At 49.0% G+C, this 16,183-nt stretch overlaps 1 protein-coding gene across 4 annotated transcripts in view; it reads right to left on the bottom strand.

Moving 5' to 3' along the window:
* Positions 1 to 16,183, bottom strand: part of NDRG4 (NDRG family member 4) — an 865,926-nt gene that overhangs the window by 552,606 nt on the left and 297,137 nt on the right. The gene's annotated exons all lie outside the window — the stretch shown is intronic.

Raw genomic sequence — 16,183 nt, 5'->3', positions numbered from 1 at the left:
TCAATGGGCAAAACAATGTGAAATATGTGTTCTATACAATGTGGGGAAAGGTGTACCAGCCCCGGCGGGCCACAGTAAGTTACCCACCTGCCCTTTTGAGGTGGTGTATATGGACTTTATATAGCTGGAGCCTGTAAATAAACATTCCTACTGTTTGGTGATGAGATGTGGGTTCTCAGGATGGGTGGAAGCATATCCCCTGCGGGACAATAGTGCCACCTCCACAGCACAATGCATATTGAAACACTGGGTGCCCTTGTATACGGTCCCCAGATATCTATGGTCTGACAATGGGACTCATTTTACTGGTGAAGTAGTACGCAAAGTTTGCAAGGCCCTTGGTATTGATCAACGCTTCCACGCAGTTTTTCATCCTCAATCAGCTGGGATTATAGAGGGCACAAATAAGGTACTGAAGAACAAACTGGCAAAGGCTTGTGCTGAAACGGGACTGAAATGGCCGGATGCATTGCCTATTGCATTATTGAGTATGCGTACTATGCCTAAGCGTACACATGGTTTATCTCCTTTCGAAATTGTTATGGGGCGTCCACCAAGTATTGGGACCCCCATATCACCTAAGAGATTGTCTGAGCAAGCATGGCCTGCATTACAACAGTATTGTATTGGGTTAACTAATAGACTGATTTCTATTAATGCACAGGTGAACGCAGTAGCTCCATCTCCTCTGATAGGAGAAGGTCACGACGTGCAGCCCGGTGACTGGGTTGTTATAAAAGCCTTCGATCGCACCAGCGGACTGCAACCCAGATGGAGGGGCCTGTTTCAGGTGCTCCTCGCAACACAAACTGCGGTAAAAGTTGATGGCAAATCGCACTGGTACCACGTGAATCACGTCAAGAAGACGCTTCCATTACTGATTCCTCCAGAAAAGGGAACCAACCAACCCCAGGTTGCAACAGTACTGCCAGACGCCATTAGTAGGTGTGCCCATCGCCTCCGATCCCATGACGTGTATGTGCCAAACAACGTGTAAGGACACTGTTTTGAACTTTGATCATTAGGGAGATGAACATTTGGACTCTCTTGTTGGTTTTAGCAGGATTGTGCCTTACTGAAGACAACGGGCTTGTAGCCTGAAGGGCCTCCGGCGTTCCCCTCATGGGACAGGCACTACGAGACGTGGGACAGATCGGATGAAGGTTTTCAGTGAGACCTACCACTATTAGAGTAATAAGGACACTGGTGCTTTAAATAGGGGATACAGCTATATCGCTAGGTTGCATCTGATACGCATACGTACCTATAATTGAGCCACATACTGAATTATGTCTGCACCCGTATATGCTGGTTTAATCCCTGAGCAGATAAATGTATGCTCCCCAAACACAGAAGGTAAGAGAAAAACACCACTTTGCACCACAAGGAACAAAATCTTATTTTTTGTATGCTCAATAGTAGTATTAATAGCGTTCGCCATATTATTCTGGTATTTGGAACATCCATCTAGATATGAATTAAAGAACTTGTTACCCGTGTCAAACGGAACAGGGAGAATAGATCGGGTCAAGAGCAGGAATCGAGATGCCTATGACCAACACGACCCGGAAGACTATGCTAAAAATGAATACGTGAAGATAATAAACACAACATATGGGGTAGTGAATAAAACTGATTGCTGGATCTGCACCCACATGCCCCGACATAGCAGTGAAGGCATCCCAGTGTACGCGTCGCCAGTTACTGAGGATGCCGGGTGTACATTAATTTACATGAGAATAGTGTCAGCACAGCAATACATGATGCCGAATACCGCTTGTTATGTTAGAGGAGAGAACAAAACCCTTCTAATGGCAAAGATACGCTATAAAATCAAAACTGAGGGAATCGGGCTTGCACCTGCTATGGTACAGATAGTAAGAGAACCTCCTCCCCCTATCACCATCACACAAGAGTATAGGCCAAAGAATATATGTTTTAAGAGAAAAGCAAGAGGTAATCAAAGAATGATCTCGGGGTGCAGTCAAATGGTGAATCTAAATAACTACACAAAGGGATTGTTACAGATAGAGGGACATGCCTACGTCTGTAACAAGAGGGCTTATTTGTGGTTAGCGAGAGATTTTGTTGGGGTATGTTACATAGCCAGAATAATGCCGGCTGTGATGGTATATGCCCCGTCTACTCTGCATAAAGAAATACACAGCAGAAATAAACGAGCAGTAAACCCAAAAATTCCTACGTATCAACCTACAGGATGGGAAACGTTTATAGATCTGATGGGGGCCCTGGTTCCTCCAGTGGGCATCTTTATGAACAGTCAAGAAATCCAAAAGCTAAGCAGGGCCCTTGAGTTCGTAATCGAAGAATCCGCAGACCTAATGGAAAACATCACTTATGAAATGAAAGCAATTCGGCTAGTGGCTCTCCAGAATAGGTATGTCTTAGACATACTCACTGCAGAAAGGGGCGGGTCTGTTTCATGGTGGGGTCCCAATGTTGTGTTTACATACCAGAAGAAAGTACAGGAATCTTAGATGGAATAAACAAACTACATAAAATAGCGGATAGTATCCACCAGGAGGAAGGGTCAGGAGATAGCTGGTGGATGAAACTCCTAAAAGAAATCGGGTGGCAGCTCCTTACACCCATACTGGTTCTAGCGGCAATAGTTGTAGGAATTTGTCTCTGCATCCAATGCTTCCCGGTATGTGTGTCGTGCTGTGTTTCCATGTGTTCTTCCAGCATAACGCGCCTAAATCCAATGGATAAAAGCCATGTACAACAGGAATTTTTTGACATGGGAGGCCTGGAGAAGATTATGGTACAGACAGTATGTAATGATGTTGCTTTCCTGCCATCTGCTTATGCTAGGACTGTTTAGATTGATGCTCAAGTGTGAGCAAAGGGTGGATTGAAGGTACGCATGCATATGTAATGTTGTGCTCACACTTGGAGTTTGTACTAATCACCATATGCGTTAAAAGAATGTACCCTTTTGTTAAAAGAAGAGGCATTCTCTTTATACAGCGGCGTTTAAGACCTGCTGACCTGGCAAGAACTTGTTTTTAACAGAAGAATTGTGTTTGGTCACTGTATGTCGAAGCAGGCTGAGTCTGCTAAAACTATCTGCAGATTACGGGTGGGGGAAGGAATGAGTAAGCATAGCCTTGAGCACAGAGATACGGGCACAAAGGGGCACGAAAGAATGTGAAGACCGGGATAACAGGAAACCACGATAGACCACGATAGCAAATGTGCAATGGTTGTTCGTTAAACTCCAACTGGATACTTCAGATAAGCTCCAACTGTAGATCCGCCCTGGGGTGGACGTGTTCTATGTGCAAGGCAATGTAAACAGGAAAGTATAAAAGAGCATGATGTGTAGAGGAAGGCGCGGCACTTCGACGACTTGCTTTGCGAGACGTTTGAACTTGCAGCCCATTCGCGAATGCTTGTGCATTAATAAAGTAATGTTTACTTGGCTCTTTTCTGTCTGAGTTATTGCAGGGTCCCTCATTGTACTGGTTATGGTGACGGCGAGAAATCGCACCCACACAACGTGATATCTTTTTGTTTATCTAGAAGCAGTACACTTTTGGTGAACACAGGCAAGGCATGTGGCATGGATGTGGACAGTATTTGGTGCAGAGGGGTAGAGCGCACTTGAGATGAGTGCGATTATTGGTTTGTGGAGATGTCACTCATCAAGGGTCTGACAATCCTTTGGTGAACAGGATTAGTGCACTTGCCAGTAGTGTGAAGGTAACGACGGAGGACAAAATGGAGGAGGCACCCCAATAACCTGGGCAGGATCCTCCTCCTCCCTCCCCCCTGGGTAAGGGGGAGGGTCGCAGCAAAGCACAACAAAGTGCTACAAAAGCCTGCAAAGGGTAACAAAGGAGGGGGGCGTGGCAAGCGCAATATATACCGGCGAGTGTCCTGCTGCAGGAAGCATCCAGCCCCCAGCAGAAGGACGCCCGCCGCAGCCAAGGAAAGGATTTTCGTTTTTGTTTTGTTGCTTTTTCGCTGCCAGGTCGAAGTGCTGTCGGGTGGAGCAGCAAAGAATTCGGCGCTCCGTGGTGGAGGAGGCCGGTGTTTACCGCGGTGCGACGAGCAGGAGGAGCATCGGAGTGAAGCAGAGTTCGGTGCCACAGGACTTGAGGAGTGCTGGTGCTTGCCAAAGGGAAAAGACCTGTAGCAGCAGCTGCAGCCACGGTGCTGGTGCCAGGAGGCCGCTGTGTGGAGCGGAGCGACTGAGGCAGTGAGCAGCCGGCGTCCGGTGTAGGAAGGAGTAGGAGGACGGCACGGGAAGAGGAGAAGGTCGCAAAGACCCACCAGAGAGGACCGGAGAGCAACGGAGGCAACCCAGTATGCGACCAGTGCTAGTAACTCAAGGTAAGCAGACTTTGAACATGGGCTGCAGCGGGTGAAACAATTGGAAGGAAGAGAGTGTATTGTGCATCGGTGGCTTAGACCCGGGCCGTGTGTGGTGAAATTGTCTCGAACGAGGGTGCGGCTTGTGGAATAGAGGGCAGCTGACCCATGTTAGGTGCATCCGGGCCATAAAGGGGGAAAGCACAGAGCACTACCAAATAACAGAGGAATAGACTAATTGTTTGGCTTTGGGGGAAGAGCGCAACAGGGCGATTTTCGAGACTATTCAGAAAGATATTGCCTGCATTTTTCGGGGAAAGTAGGAACTGCAAGAGCAAATGGCCGGGCCGCCCTGGGTGAAACTAAACAAAGACTTATTTTGCTGCATCGTAACGGGAGAAGACATTGGCAGCTACGGCAGTTAATAGCTTGGTGGAACCATTGGAATTGAGGCAGCTGCAGCACATGAGGCACGTTAGAATCGAAAACTCAAACATAAGCAGCTTAGGGTGCGGTGCAAGACAATTGAAAGAATCAAGCACTAACAGTTGCAAATAATAACCAGAAGGGTGGCGGCTGGCTGCATTGCAGGGCCTGGGTTAGACAGGAGGCTTTGCTGGCCGCAACGGACATGGCCAGACAGGGTCAGGGTGCTAAAGGGTTTTCTTGCACTGCGAAGGACCTGGAGGCCTTCTTGTCCATGGCTCGGTTGGCGGCGGCCAAGCATGGGCCTAACTGGATGAATCTGGTAGCCTCACACCTTGGGGCTGAGGCAGCCGGGCCCATCCAGAGGGCTGATTCTCCTCTGATGTTTACAAGCTTGTCCAATGAGGAGGCATTGCGTGGGATTCAGGATTTAGAGGAAGCAGTGGAGGAAGAAGACCGACAGAGTGAAGAAGAGGAGCCAGTAGCTAAGAGGAAGAGGATCATGACTGAAAAGGCAAAGGCCAGCAAGCAGCAAGCTGAAGCTGCTAAGAATTGCAGATCGGCTGGTGCCAAAGGAAGAGGGGAGGGTGCAGGAGCCTGTAGCCGTGACGGCGCCCGTACATGCTGAGGCTCCAAGGAACTGAGGCAGTTCACCCATCGCTCCTGTAGCCAACTCGGCGGTAGCAGCAGAGGGACCCACATCCTTGGAAGTGGTAAAAGGTATGTTCATGCAGTGTATGGAAGCATGGGGGACTGGTGGCAATGGTCAAATGTTATGCGGTAATGTGAATGCATTTAATCAGTTGGGAAGAAACGCTGAGGTGGTTCACCATCAAGGGGAGAACCTGGGGTTGAGGGGTTTGGGTTTGGGGGTAATTCAAGCCTTTGCCTTACCCAGCGCAGGCCCGGTAGTAGGGGTTGGGCATTTGCCACATGTTGATTCATCACCAGCAGGCTCTCAGGGTCAAGGGCCAGCATGGTGGGGGCAAGGGGCAGCAGTTCCCGGGGTCACCTCTTTTGGTGGGGATAGCCAGGGGGCTCAGCCGGTGCCGACTCCCACAGTCAACCAGGTGCAGGGTGGAGTATTGGGAAATGTCACACAGTACGGGAGGCCGATGAAGGGCTTTGCCCCCGCAAGGGTTGCAGGGAACTCCTTGGTATGGCACATATCAAGGGCCTATAAGAAGAGGGTGTGGCAAAAAGAATTTCTGGAAATTCTGGATATGGTCGGAATGGAACCTGAGGGTGAAGGGTTAAGGGAGTTATCTGAAAAAGAGAGGGAAAAGAAGGACAGGGAGAGACCTAAGGTGGAGGCTACTATCCACAATTGGCTGAGGACCTTTAGGATGTATACGTCGATTATGATTGAGAAATTCCTGCAGAATGCAGCGGCAATGATTGCATATGAACAGTATATTCACAATCTGTATCTAAAATATGGTGGCGACGCCTGGCTAAATTACGACAGGGGCTTTAGGATCAAGATGCAGGTCTGGCCCACAATGTCCTGGGATGAGCTGGCTGTCGGTGGGTACATAGACAAGATGGTACCTGCCAGGGAATCGGGGGACAAGGCCCAACGGGAAAAACCTCAATACTGGAAAAGCAGAGGGTCTTACTCTCACTGGGTTAGGGGGTCCTTTTACAGGCACTCCTCCTGAAACAGTTGTTCCAGCTACCAGGAGGAGCAGGCGGATTTCAGGAAATTTGCAGATGGGTATTGTCCCTTCGGCAAGGCTTGTAGATTCAAGCACCCAAAGGGCAAAAGCTCAGGGGATCGGAGCTCCTCGTCAAGTGAAGGGAAGCAGAGAAGTGGTGCCAAACCCAAGGATAAAGCAAAGCATGATTAAAACCCAGTTACCCACACCAGTTCACCGGCATACTAACCGAAAGGGTAGACAAAGCGTGATTAAAACCCATTTACCCACACCAGTTCAACTGCATGCATTGATTCCTTTTCTAAATGTGTACCACAACAGTATGGATGCAAAAATTATCTGGGAAGGTTTCAGGTGGGGGTTCAGGATTCCCTTCACAGGGACTAAGGTTGGCAGGGAAGCCAACAATTTGAAGTCAGCATTTGGGATGCCGGAATTGGTGACACAAAAAGTAGAAAAGGAAATCAAGCTCGGGAGGGTTGCAAGCCCTTTCAGCTCCACACCACTAGAGAATTTTGTAATATATCCATTGGCTTGGTCCCGAAGAAGGAAGAGGGGCAGTTCCGCTTAATTCAGCACCTCTCCTTCCCTGAGGGGGAATCAGTAAATGATGGCATCGCCGAAGAGCTGTGCAGGGTGCACTATTCATCATTTCATGATGCAGTAGAGATGGTGAGCTCTGCGGGGAGAGGCGCTCTTATGGGGAAGGCTGACATAGAGTCTGCCTTCAGGTTATTACCAATACACAAGGAGAGTTACTATTTGCTGGGCTTCAAGCTGCAGGATGAATACTTTTATGACAAATGTTTGCCAATGGGTTGTGCTATTTCTTGTGCATACTTAAATTCAACACCTTTTTGGAGTTTGCATTGAAGCAGAGGGTTCAGGGGGGTGGGGTCCTGCACTACCTCAATGACTTCTTGTTTATCGGGAAAGAGAGGACAGGGGCGTGCCGGTCGCTCATGAACTCATTTCAGGGATTGATGGAGGAAATGGGGGTCCCGCTAGCCAGGGGGAAGACAGTTGGCCCGGTCACGACACTGACATTCCTGGGGATTGATTGAATCAGTCACAGGGGAGTGCAGGCTGCCCAGTGATAAAGTGCTGAAATTGAAGGAAACAATCAAGGTTTTGAGGGGTAGGAGCAAGCGACCCTGAGGGAGCTTCAATCATTGGCGGGTAACCTCAATTTTGCTGGTAAGGTCATCCCGACTGGTAAGGTGTTCGCTAAGAGTATTGAGCTCAAAACGGTGGGTTTACAGCATGCATCACAACATGTCAGACTACGGTCTGAAGTAAAAGAGGATCTCAGAATGTGGGATGTTTTTTTTGAATGACTTTAATGGTGTGTTGCTATGGAGGGAGGAGTGGGCCAGCGGCATTAGGCTCAAACTATTCACTAACTCCTCTGGTTCCCACGGTTTTGGGGCCATTTTGGGTAGCAATTGGTGTGGTCAGGCTTGGCCAGCAGCATGGCATCATGAGGGGATTACTAGGGATATCACTCTGCTAGAGCTATTCCTCATTGTGGTGGCATTTAAATTGTGGGGCAAGCAACTGAGGAACAAAAAGGTGTTGCTCTGGTCAGACAACTTGGCAGTGGTCCAGATCATCAATCAGGGGGCGTCCAGCAATTCCAGGGTTTTCTCTCTCGTTTACAGTGGAAGATGTTTTGGGGGAACTGTCCAGAAGCAGACAAGATGATGACCCCATTCAAGGCTCAGTGGTGGGGCATGATTGGGTGGATCTAAGTTCGTTAATCCATACCGCTCTGGCACCGGGCACTGCGAGAATATACAAGGTGTATGGGATTGGTCCTTGGCCTTTCAGAACGAGGTTTTGCCAGAATGGCAGAGGGATTTGCTAGTACGGGCCTTTGTTGGATGGTGTTGGCAGTCTGGGAAAACCAGATCTTGGATGGCGTATCATTTGGCAGCAATAGCCCATTATTTCAAGCTGGGGGCAAAGCAGATCCCACAAAAGAGCATTACATTGTGATGGCAATGATAGGTTGGGCCAAGCAGGCTGAGAGATGCAAGGCAGCCCATTGATGTTGTAAAATTCCACAGTCTGATTGAATGCTTAGGGGTGGTTTGCCATAATGAGTCTGAGAGGGTTTTGTGCACGGCAGCCTTCACATTAGCTTTCTTTGGAGCGTTCAGAGTGAGTGAGCTGGTGCCGGAGAATAGGGATTGCAGGGGTTCCGGATTTTTAAGGTTGGGAGATGCTCACTTGACAGTGGGTCGGGTGGCCATTTTTCTAAGAAGGTCTAAGACCGACCAGAAGGGAAAGGGGAGAACAGTGACACTGCTGGGCATCCAAGGGAGTATAGTGTGCCCGGTAGCGGGCTTGGCAGCTTATCTCCAACAAAGGCTGCCTACAGGTACAGTGTATCCTCTTCTTGTGCACAATGAGGGGCCGGCCTTAAGCCGTTTTCAATTCAGGAGGGACATGGACATGGCACTGAAGAAGATGGGTATAACAGAAGGGGTGTTCGGGACTCATTACTTTAGGATAGGCAGCCACATCAGCGGCTGAGGTGGGCTTGGGTCCAGAGGCAATCAAACAAATAGGGGGATTGAAGTCTGGGTGTTTCAGAAGATACATCAGACCTGAAAAAACAGCTTCCTTCTCACCCCCTTCCTACTAGCAGCAACACAGAGGAGGAGTTGGACCATCTGGGTGGTAGGGCATTCCTTTGTGTCAAGGGCCGGGGTGAGCTGGAAGGCGAAACAAGAGGAGCTGACTGCCAGCGAATACCGGATATGGTGGCACGGAGTGCCCGGGATGAGATGGGGCCAGCTGTATGGGCACGTTCACAAATTGCTGGATAAGTAGCAAAAGCCGGATGTCTTGATCATACACCTGGGGGAGCAATGATTTGACAAGCCTAGGGAGGGGGGCTTTGATGAGGTAGATGTTTTCTTTACAGGAATTGTCAGCACAGCTGGGTGAGACTTAGATTTTGTGGTCAGAAATAATTCCGAGGCACGAATGGAGGGGGGCTCAGAGCCACTCAGCTGTAGAGAAATCAAGGAGAAAATGCAATTGCGCAATGGCGAAATTCTGCAAGGACAGAGGTTTTCCCCAGATCAGGCACGGCTTGATCAATTTGAAATCCCTGGAGTATTACTTAAAGGATGGAGTGCATTTGTCGGCATCTGGGATGGATCTGTTTTATTGGAATGTTTGCACGAAACTCCTGGAATTATAAATTCGGAAAGGGGGGAGCCGCGGTGGGTGGCAACCCACCTTTTCCATGGCAGTGTTTTGGCCACCAGTGACAAGAGACAGACTCCGAATGAGCCATGGGAGAGCCGAAAGGGTCTTTGCTCTTCTCAAGATCAGCTCCTCTTGGGGGCCTAAGCGGCGGGGGCGTCTGGTGGTAGCAATGAGGGCTCAGATTCTCCTGAATAAACGGCACTCTCCCATCCCAGGAACACCTGCAAGGGCAGGCGGGGCTCAGACACGAAGGGTTGGGGGAGATGTGCCTACTGTGGACTTTGTTGGTAAAAGGGGGAAGCAGGTTTTGGACACAGAGCAGTCGCTGCACCTTCAGTGTTTTACCATCTCTTCCTAATATAAAGCGTGTGGAAACACTAGCTTGCAAACATTGTGTTCGTGTTCAAGTAATTACTGGGTGTGTAGGGCATATTTTAGAAATGATGTTTCTGTGCGATAGAGCTAGTCCAACTAGATCCCAGTGGGGTGTGTCTTGGCCAGGGATAAGGGAGGAGCGTGTGGCAAAAGCCACAGAGGTAAGCATGTCTGTGGCCGGTTAATGGGTAATGTTATGAACTACGCCGCCTGATTTTGGAGACCCTCAATGTGGTGGGTGTCACACTGAGCCAATGGATGCTGGGCCTTGGGTGCTATGTGTAAGATCCCCTGTCCACTCTTCCCTGATCCCCATCACATGGTAGGGGATAATCACAGCGGCCTATCACAGGCCAGTCCTAGGGGGTCTGGATTCTGCCACCTCACCATCCCAGTGCGACAGCTCAGCCCTGGAAGAGTAGCACCTGCCCGAACCCCTTAGCGAGACCGCGCAGGGCAATCTTTGTGCACCCTCATCGCCTACTGAGAGCGACTAAAGGTTGCTGTGGGAAGACCCACACCTCTACCAATGAAATAGGCAGCTCTCCTCTTAAGGGACTAGTCTCCACTTAACTCAATGTTGGCAGTGAGTGTTGTGTTAAAGTTGCAACTTCGACCGGTAGATCAAAGGAGTCGGTTCAGGAGGTTTGTGGGAAACGCAATGAACCCACAGCCCTGTGAACACAACGTTGCCAATTTGGGGCTTCTAGAATGCTGATGGTTCGTCGCGGGTTACAAACTTCCCAAAGAAGCGGTGTTCCCCGGCAAGAGATGATGACACCAGGGATGCAATGTGTCTGTCTCCCTTCACGCCAGCTGTAATATGTGAAATGAAAGATTTAGAAAGTTTGCCCAGTGTGTTTCCAGTTTAGATTTCACCTGCTAGGACCACCAAAGCCCTCAGCTCAGCCCCAGCAGCCCCAGGGGGGAAGTGTGAAGTATGACGAGGAAGAAGCAGCGATGACAATCAGGCATGTGCGGGGCACTTGATGGCAATCCTTGGCACTGGGAAATTACTTTGGCATTTCATAGCACTCATTAGGGAAGAAGCTGGGCAGCTGATGTTAATACTTGGCAATTGGGCAATCTTCTGAGAGTCTGATGGCAATCCATGGCAATCACACAAGTACTTGGGCATTTGATGGAAATGCGTGGCAGCACAAGTACCCCGGCAGTTGACAGCATTCCATGGCAATGGGGCAACTTTGCAGGAAGGTGATGCCAATCATTGGCCATGGGGCAGATGCCTGAGCACTTGATGGCAAACATTGGCAACGTGACTGGTATCTTTCTGCACTGTTGTACTCCCCTCTGGTGCCTCTGACAGAAACCCTGGAGGCGCCCTACATGGATAAATGAATTGGCAATATATGAGCCAAGCCTATTGGTTTTGCCAATGCTTGTTTCCTTTTGTTGCTCACCTCCCCTTTCTCCACAATGTTTCCTCCTTCTCTGCAGTTCCCTTCTCTGTGCCTACTTCCTCTCTCTCTCTTAGCCCTTCGCCTCTTCTTTTCCTGTTGTGACTTCGCCTCCCACCAAACCCTTTCTTTAGTGACATTTATTAGCACCCCTGGTGTGAAAATGACACTCTGCATACGGGGACAATTTCCTTCCTCCACCCCCCAATTCTTCCTTTGTTCTCACAACCCTCAGCCCCATACACTCCACCTGCTTCCGCCCCAATCGCGTTGCTATGGATACTGCTCCTAGGCTAAATCTGCATTAATCTTCAGCACTGTTTTCACAGGAGAAGATTTAAATAGACCCCAAGAAGAAGGATCTCACACACGCACGCGCAGTGTCCTGCCCAACGCCAACCGCTGACTGCTGTACAGAACCACCATCCGTCTTGAAACACGTCACAAGCCGTGCCTGAGCAGAAGCTCTACCCTACCACATGGTCTAGACCAGCAAGTGCACCACACAATATGCCCTCCTGTCTATAACCCCATACATGTGGGTGTGTTGACACACAACTTGCCCTCCTGCACCTATCCGCACCTCAGTAGAATGTTATCAGGCACTGTGCCATAATCTGTTACTAGTCCCACAGCATCGACAAACCTCTCAACCTTTTGAGTCCCCTTCGACAGATGAAATACAATAGCCCTCATTACAAGATGGATGGTAAGGTAGGAGGTAATTCGGCTGGCTGCAATTACTGTAACCGCTGCGGTGTTCAGTAAATTTACTGACAAATCAGGAGTTGACGGGGGCATGCACCAACCATTGGCGGCAATGAAGAAGGAAAGTCAGTGGTAATTCCGCCAATTTTTGGACGAATTACTGTTACTGGTATAAATTGGTGGAATTCCCATACAGGAATTCCACCAGCACAATTACTGCAGAATGGAAAACCGCCATGACGTGAATTGAAAGTGCAGCAGCGGCCATCATTAAAAACTCAATCTACTAAAAATCACCATTTTGGAATTGCCATCCGATCCTGGAAGACAGCCCTAAAATGTCGGGAGGCAAAAGGAAAGGCAAGGTGCCAGAAATGTGTTTCACCACCCAAATTCACCAAGCAAGAGCTCATTGCGCTTGCTGAGCAGGTGGTAGCCTATTCGGAGGAGCTTTTTGAGTAAAAAAAAAATAGAAGACATCCCACCAGTGGAAAATACCATCTGGAGAGAGAACCGGGACAAGATGGCAGCTATTGGGAATGTTCCACTGGACTGTGAGGATCTCAGGGAGAGGTTGAACTACCTCAAGGCCAGGGTCTGCACTCTCATATCCAACCACCATTGGGAGACAGAAGCCTTGGGAGGAGGGACAGTGGAGCCGCTGCAGCTCACATCTTGGGAGGAGACAATGAGCAGCATAATGCAAATGACAGGCTTGAAGGGTGTAAAACCGGTAGAGGTCAAAACCGGTAGCCATTAAGATCCTGGTGAGTACATAAATGACCCATGGGCCCATTTCACACCAACACCAATAGACTGTCAACCTACAAACCTGTCACCCGGCAAAGCATTGGGCAGCCAATGCACAAAAACATCAAAACACCTCAGGACTGTACGTCAGGAGGCATGGCAGGTGTTTTCCCCCAGAAAGACCCACCATAGAGAAGGTGGAGGTCCTTCACGAAGGGCGTACATCAAGTATCACAGACTGATAATGAATCACATAGTACATCACCAACCCTTGTTGGCAGTATGCACTGCAGCAAGGTATTCACAACACATGTAAACCACAGAGCTGCCACCCATTAAAAGCAGGGCACAAATCCTACATCTGCTGTTGTCTGGCCCCACAGACAAGAGGTTCAACAGATCAGTATCAGGAAAGACTCAATGAACAGTGTATTCCACCAAATATCGCACACACACCATGACAGGTAGCAGGGCACCCCTCAGGTGATAGGATTACACATTAGAAAATATGACCAGCTCTACAAGGCCACCCATGGCCTCGCACTACCTTGAAGCCCAGGAGACTACAGGCCAGCCAAGGTAGACATTCCAATCAGTCAAGAAACCAATCACCAGGCAGTTAGCTGTGATGCTGTCTGCCATATGAACAAGTCCCTCGTGTGACCGTGGTACCCTGCCCACCAAGTGTTCACAGTACCTCAGGGCTATACTGCATGAAATTCAGGTAGGCCAACAAGCACACAAGACAGCCAGGAGGCTATGGAAGGGGTGAGCACACCTGTCACTCCTACTCCTGGAAGTGGCTATAAGGCATCAGCACATGCAGAGCGCCGAGTGTTCCAGTCCACAGGAAGTCAATTGGGAACAAGGACACCTACAGGACCACCCAGTCCAAGGGCCCCACTGCTACCACCACTGGGGGCACAAGCACACCTGCTATGGTTGTGGCACCAACATCAGGCATTGTGGAGCCTACAGGTGCACCTCTCACCCAGCCTCCTCCCACCATTGTTAGCACAGAGTCTCGGGTGCAAATCAGCTGCCTAATCACAGAGAACGGTGAGGCTGCCAGGCAATACACTGCACAGGACACAGCCATCCTACCTGCCACCACCACAACTGCAGCTGCCGCAGTGAGCCACATGTCCATGGACTCTTCCCAACTGTCCATCATCTCACCTCTACACACCAGTCCCTCCCCCTTATCATTTCGCTGTGGCATTCATTGGCACCATCCATAGGACACTGAATCCCCTCCCGAGGATGAGGATACAGATGGCGCAGAGGCTTCTGGCTTCGAGGGGAGTCACCAGCGTGTCCCTCGCGGCCAAGTTCCTCAACACACGTTCAATGCCATCCTGGAGAGGCTCTTACAGGGGAGGTATCAGCGCGCCCCCCATAGCCAAGTTCCCCAACACACGTTCAATGCCATCGGGGAAAGGGTCTCGCAGATTAAGCCGTGTTAGGAAAGTTTTCCCTGTTTCTATAGACCACCAAACTTGTTGCTTTTGTTTTTTAACTCTGTCCTAACTTTTTCCAGTGAAGTGAATCCTTTAGCTTCCCTCCACTGCAATTCTGCAAATTTTTATGGGGAAACGGAGCAGTCCTTAAGGCTGTCAGTGCTAGGAAACTAAGTTTACATTTTCTTGTTGCATTTTCTAAGTTTACGTTATTTATGGCTAACGTTTTATCATTGCACAATGCATCTTACAATGCAGTGCTAAGGGGGTTCTTTTGCAATACCCTAGACTACACTCAAAGGGATTTTTTGGTTACTTTGGATGTGACTAAAAGGCAAGCTGGTGGCAGCAGTTCCATTATGACTATTTGTGCAATACCTTTCATTAGCCCTATCACGTTTACTACATTTGGCTCCGAACTGTGGCTAGTGCCCTAAAATGGCCTTGCCAGAAGGTTTTTGCTTGTTTTTTTCGGCATCTTGTTCTGTGGCCTTCTTCCTGGACTGCCAGGTCAGGAAATTCCTTTAATGTTCATGTACTGCGCAGCAAAAGTTTTGATTTTCATGGGACAGTGTAGGGTCATGTGTGTGTGTTCCCAGGAGATGGGCTGGGGCTGTCTGGTCCCAATCCACATCTGTATGTCTAGAGAGTATGCATGAATTTCACCACTAGTGGTCCTGATTGGACCACTGCTGGGGAGTGCGAGAGGGGCTGATCTTTCATTGGGTGAGCTGAGTTTCTGTCTCCGCTGAGTTTCTGGATAATAGGAGTCCCACAGTCATGCCTCAGAGAGCTTGTAGAAATCCTGCAATGAGCCAAATATCCTGCCCAGCTGTGAAGACCATGAAGGACCACGCACCCGTCCTAAGAAGGCCTGGTGACCAACATTTGTTGCAGTCTCAGTGGAACCCTGTCTGGCTGGTGATCTGTAGAAGTCCTTCAGTGGAGCTTCGACTCTGGGAGTGGAGGAAACATCCATTCTAGACATCTGCTCAGTGTCCTGGAATCCAGAGCCTTCAGAGGTGTTCCTGAGCCAATCAGTGGCTGACCAGCTTGAGGTTTGGTCTAGCATGCTGCAGACATCTCCGTTCTGTGTTTCAGCTCAGAACTTTGAGGATTGCCATCTTGTCTTACAAGAGTCGTCGCTGCAAAATGTCAGCATCTCAGCATCTCAGCATCCAAGGTTCTCGCAATATGAGTCTGACTCTTACCGCAACAACTGTGCCCCCTCTTGTCACCGTGCAATGGTGGCAGTTGCACTGTGGTCCAGAAGAAATGGCGTGAAACGCGACCTATGATAACCCTCTGAAGACCTAACAAGTGCCAAGAGAAACTGGAGTACAGAGGGGAGTTACTGTGGTACTTAACTGAATCTCTACCTACCCTTTAAATGTTTTCCTAACTTTTAAAACGTTTACAATAGTTTGGCTTTGCCATTGCTTGCTCACACACGCACTCTGAAAGCTGAGGACAGTTTTATTCACTAGGATAGATCCTTACCTGACATTTGGAACCCTTTTCCCACCCACAGGACACTTCACCTGACTTCTTCCCAGCTCCTAAAACTGCTTGGACCTTAGTGAACTTTCAGGGATCAAGACCACAGTCAATTTAGGGTTGGGCATATATAGGGTTGAATTCTTGTGGACTGTCATTGCTAATCTAACCAATACGTTTACTTTCAGTATTGTGGGGTGAGGATATTGTGGTTTTATTGCACTGGCTACAGGGGCTGTATATATGTATTTTATTATTAGTTTGTGTGATATTATTACTTGCTGTAGTCATTCTTATAGTGTTTGCTTGGCCATAAATAAATATTGTGTTT

This window comes from Ambystoma mexicanum, chromosome 1p (genome assembly GCF_040938575.1).
Source record: "Ambystoma mexicanum isolate Mex_15411 chromosome 1p, UKY_AmexF1_1, whole genome shotgun sequence".
Lineage (NCBI taxonomy): Eukaryota > Metazoa > Chordata > Amphibia > Caudata > Ambystomatidae > Ambystoma > Ambystoma mexicanum.
The sequence above is the reverse complement of the archived record's forward strand: the minus strand, read 5'-3'. Positions and strand labels throughout refer to the sequence as shown.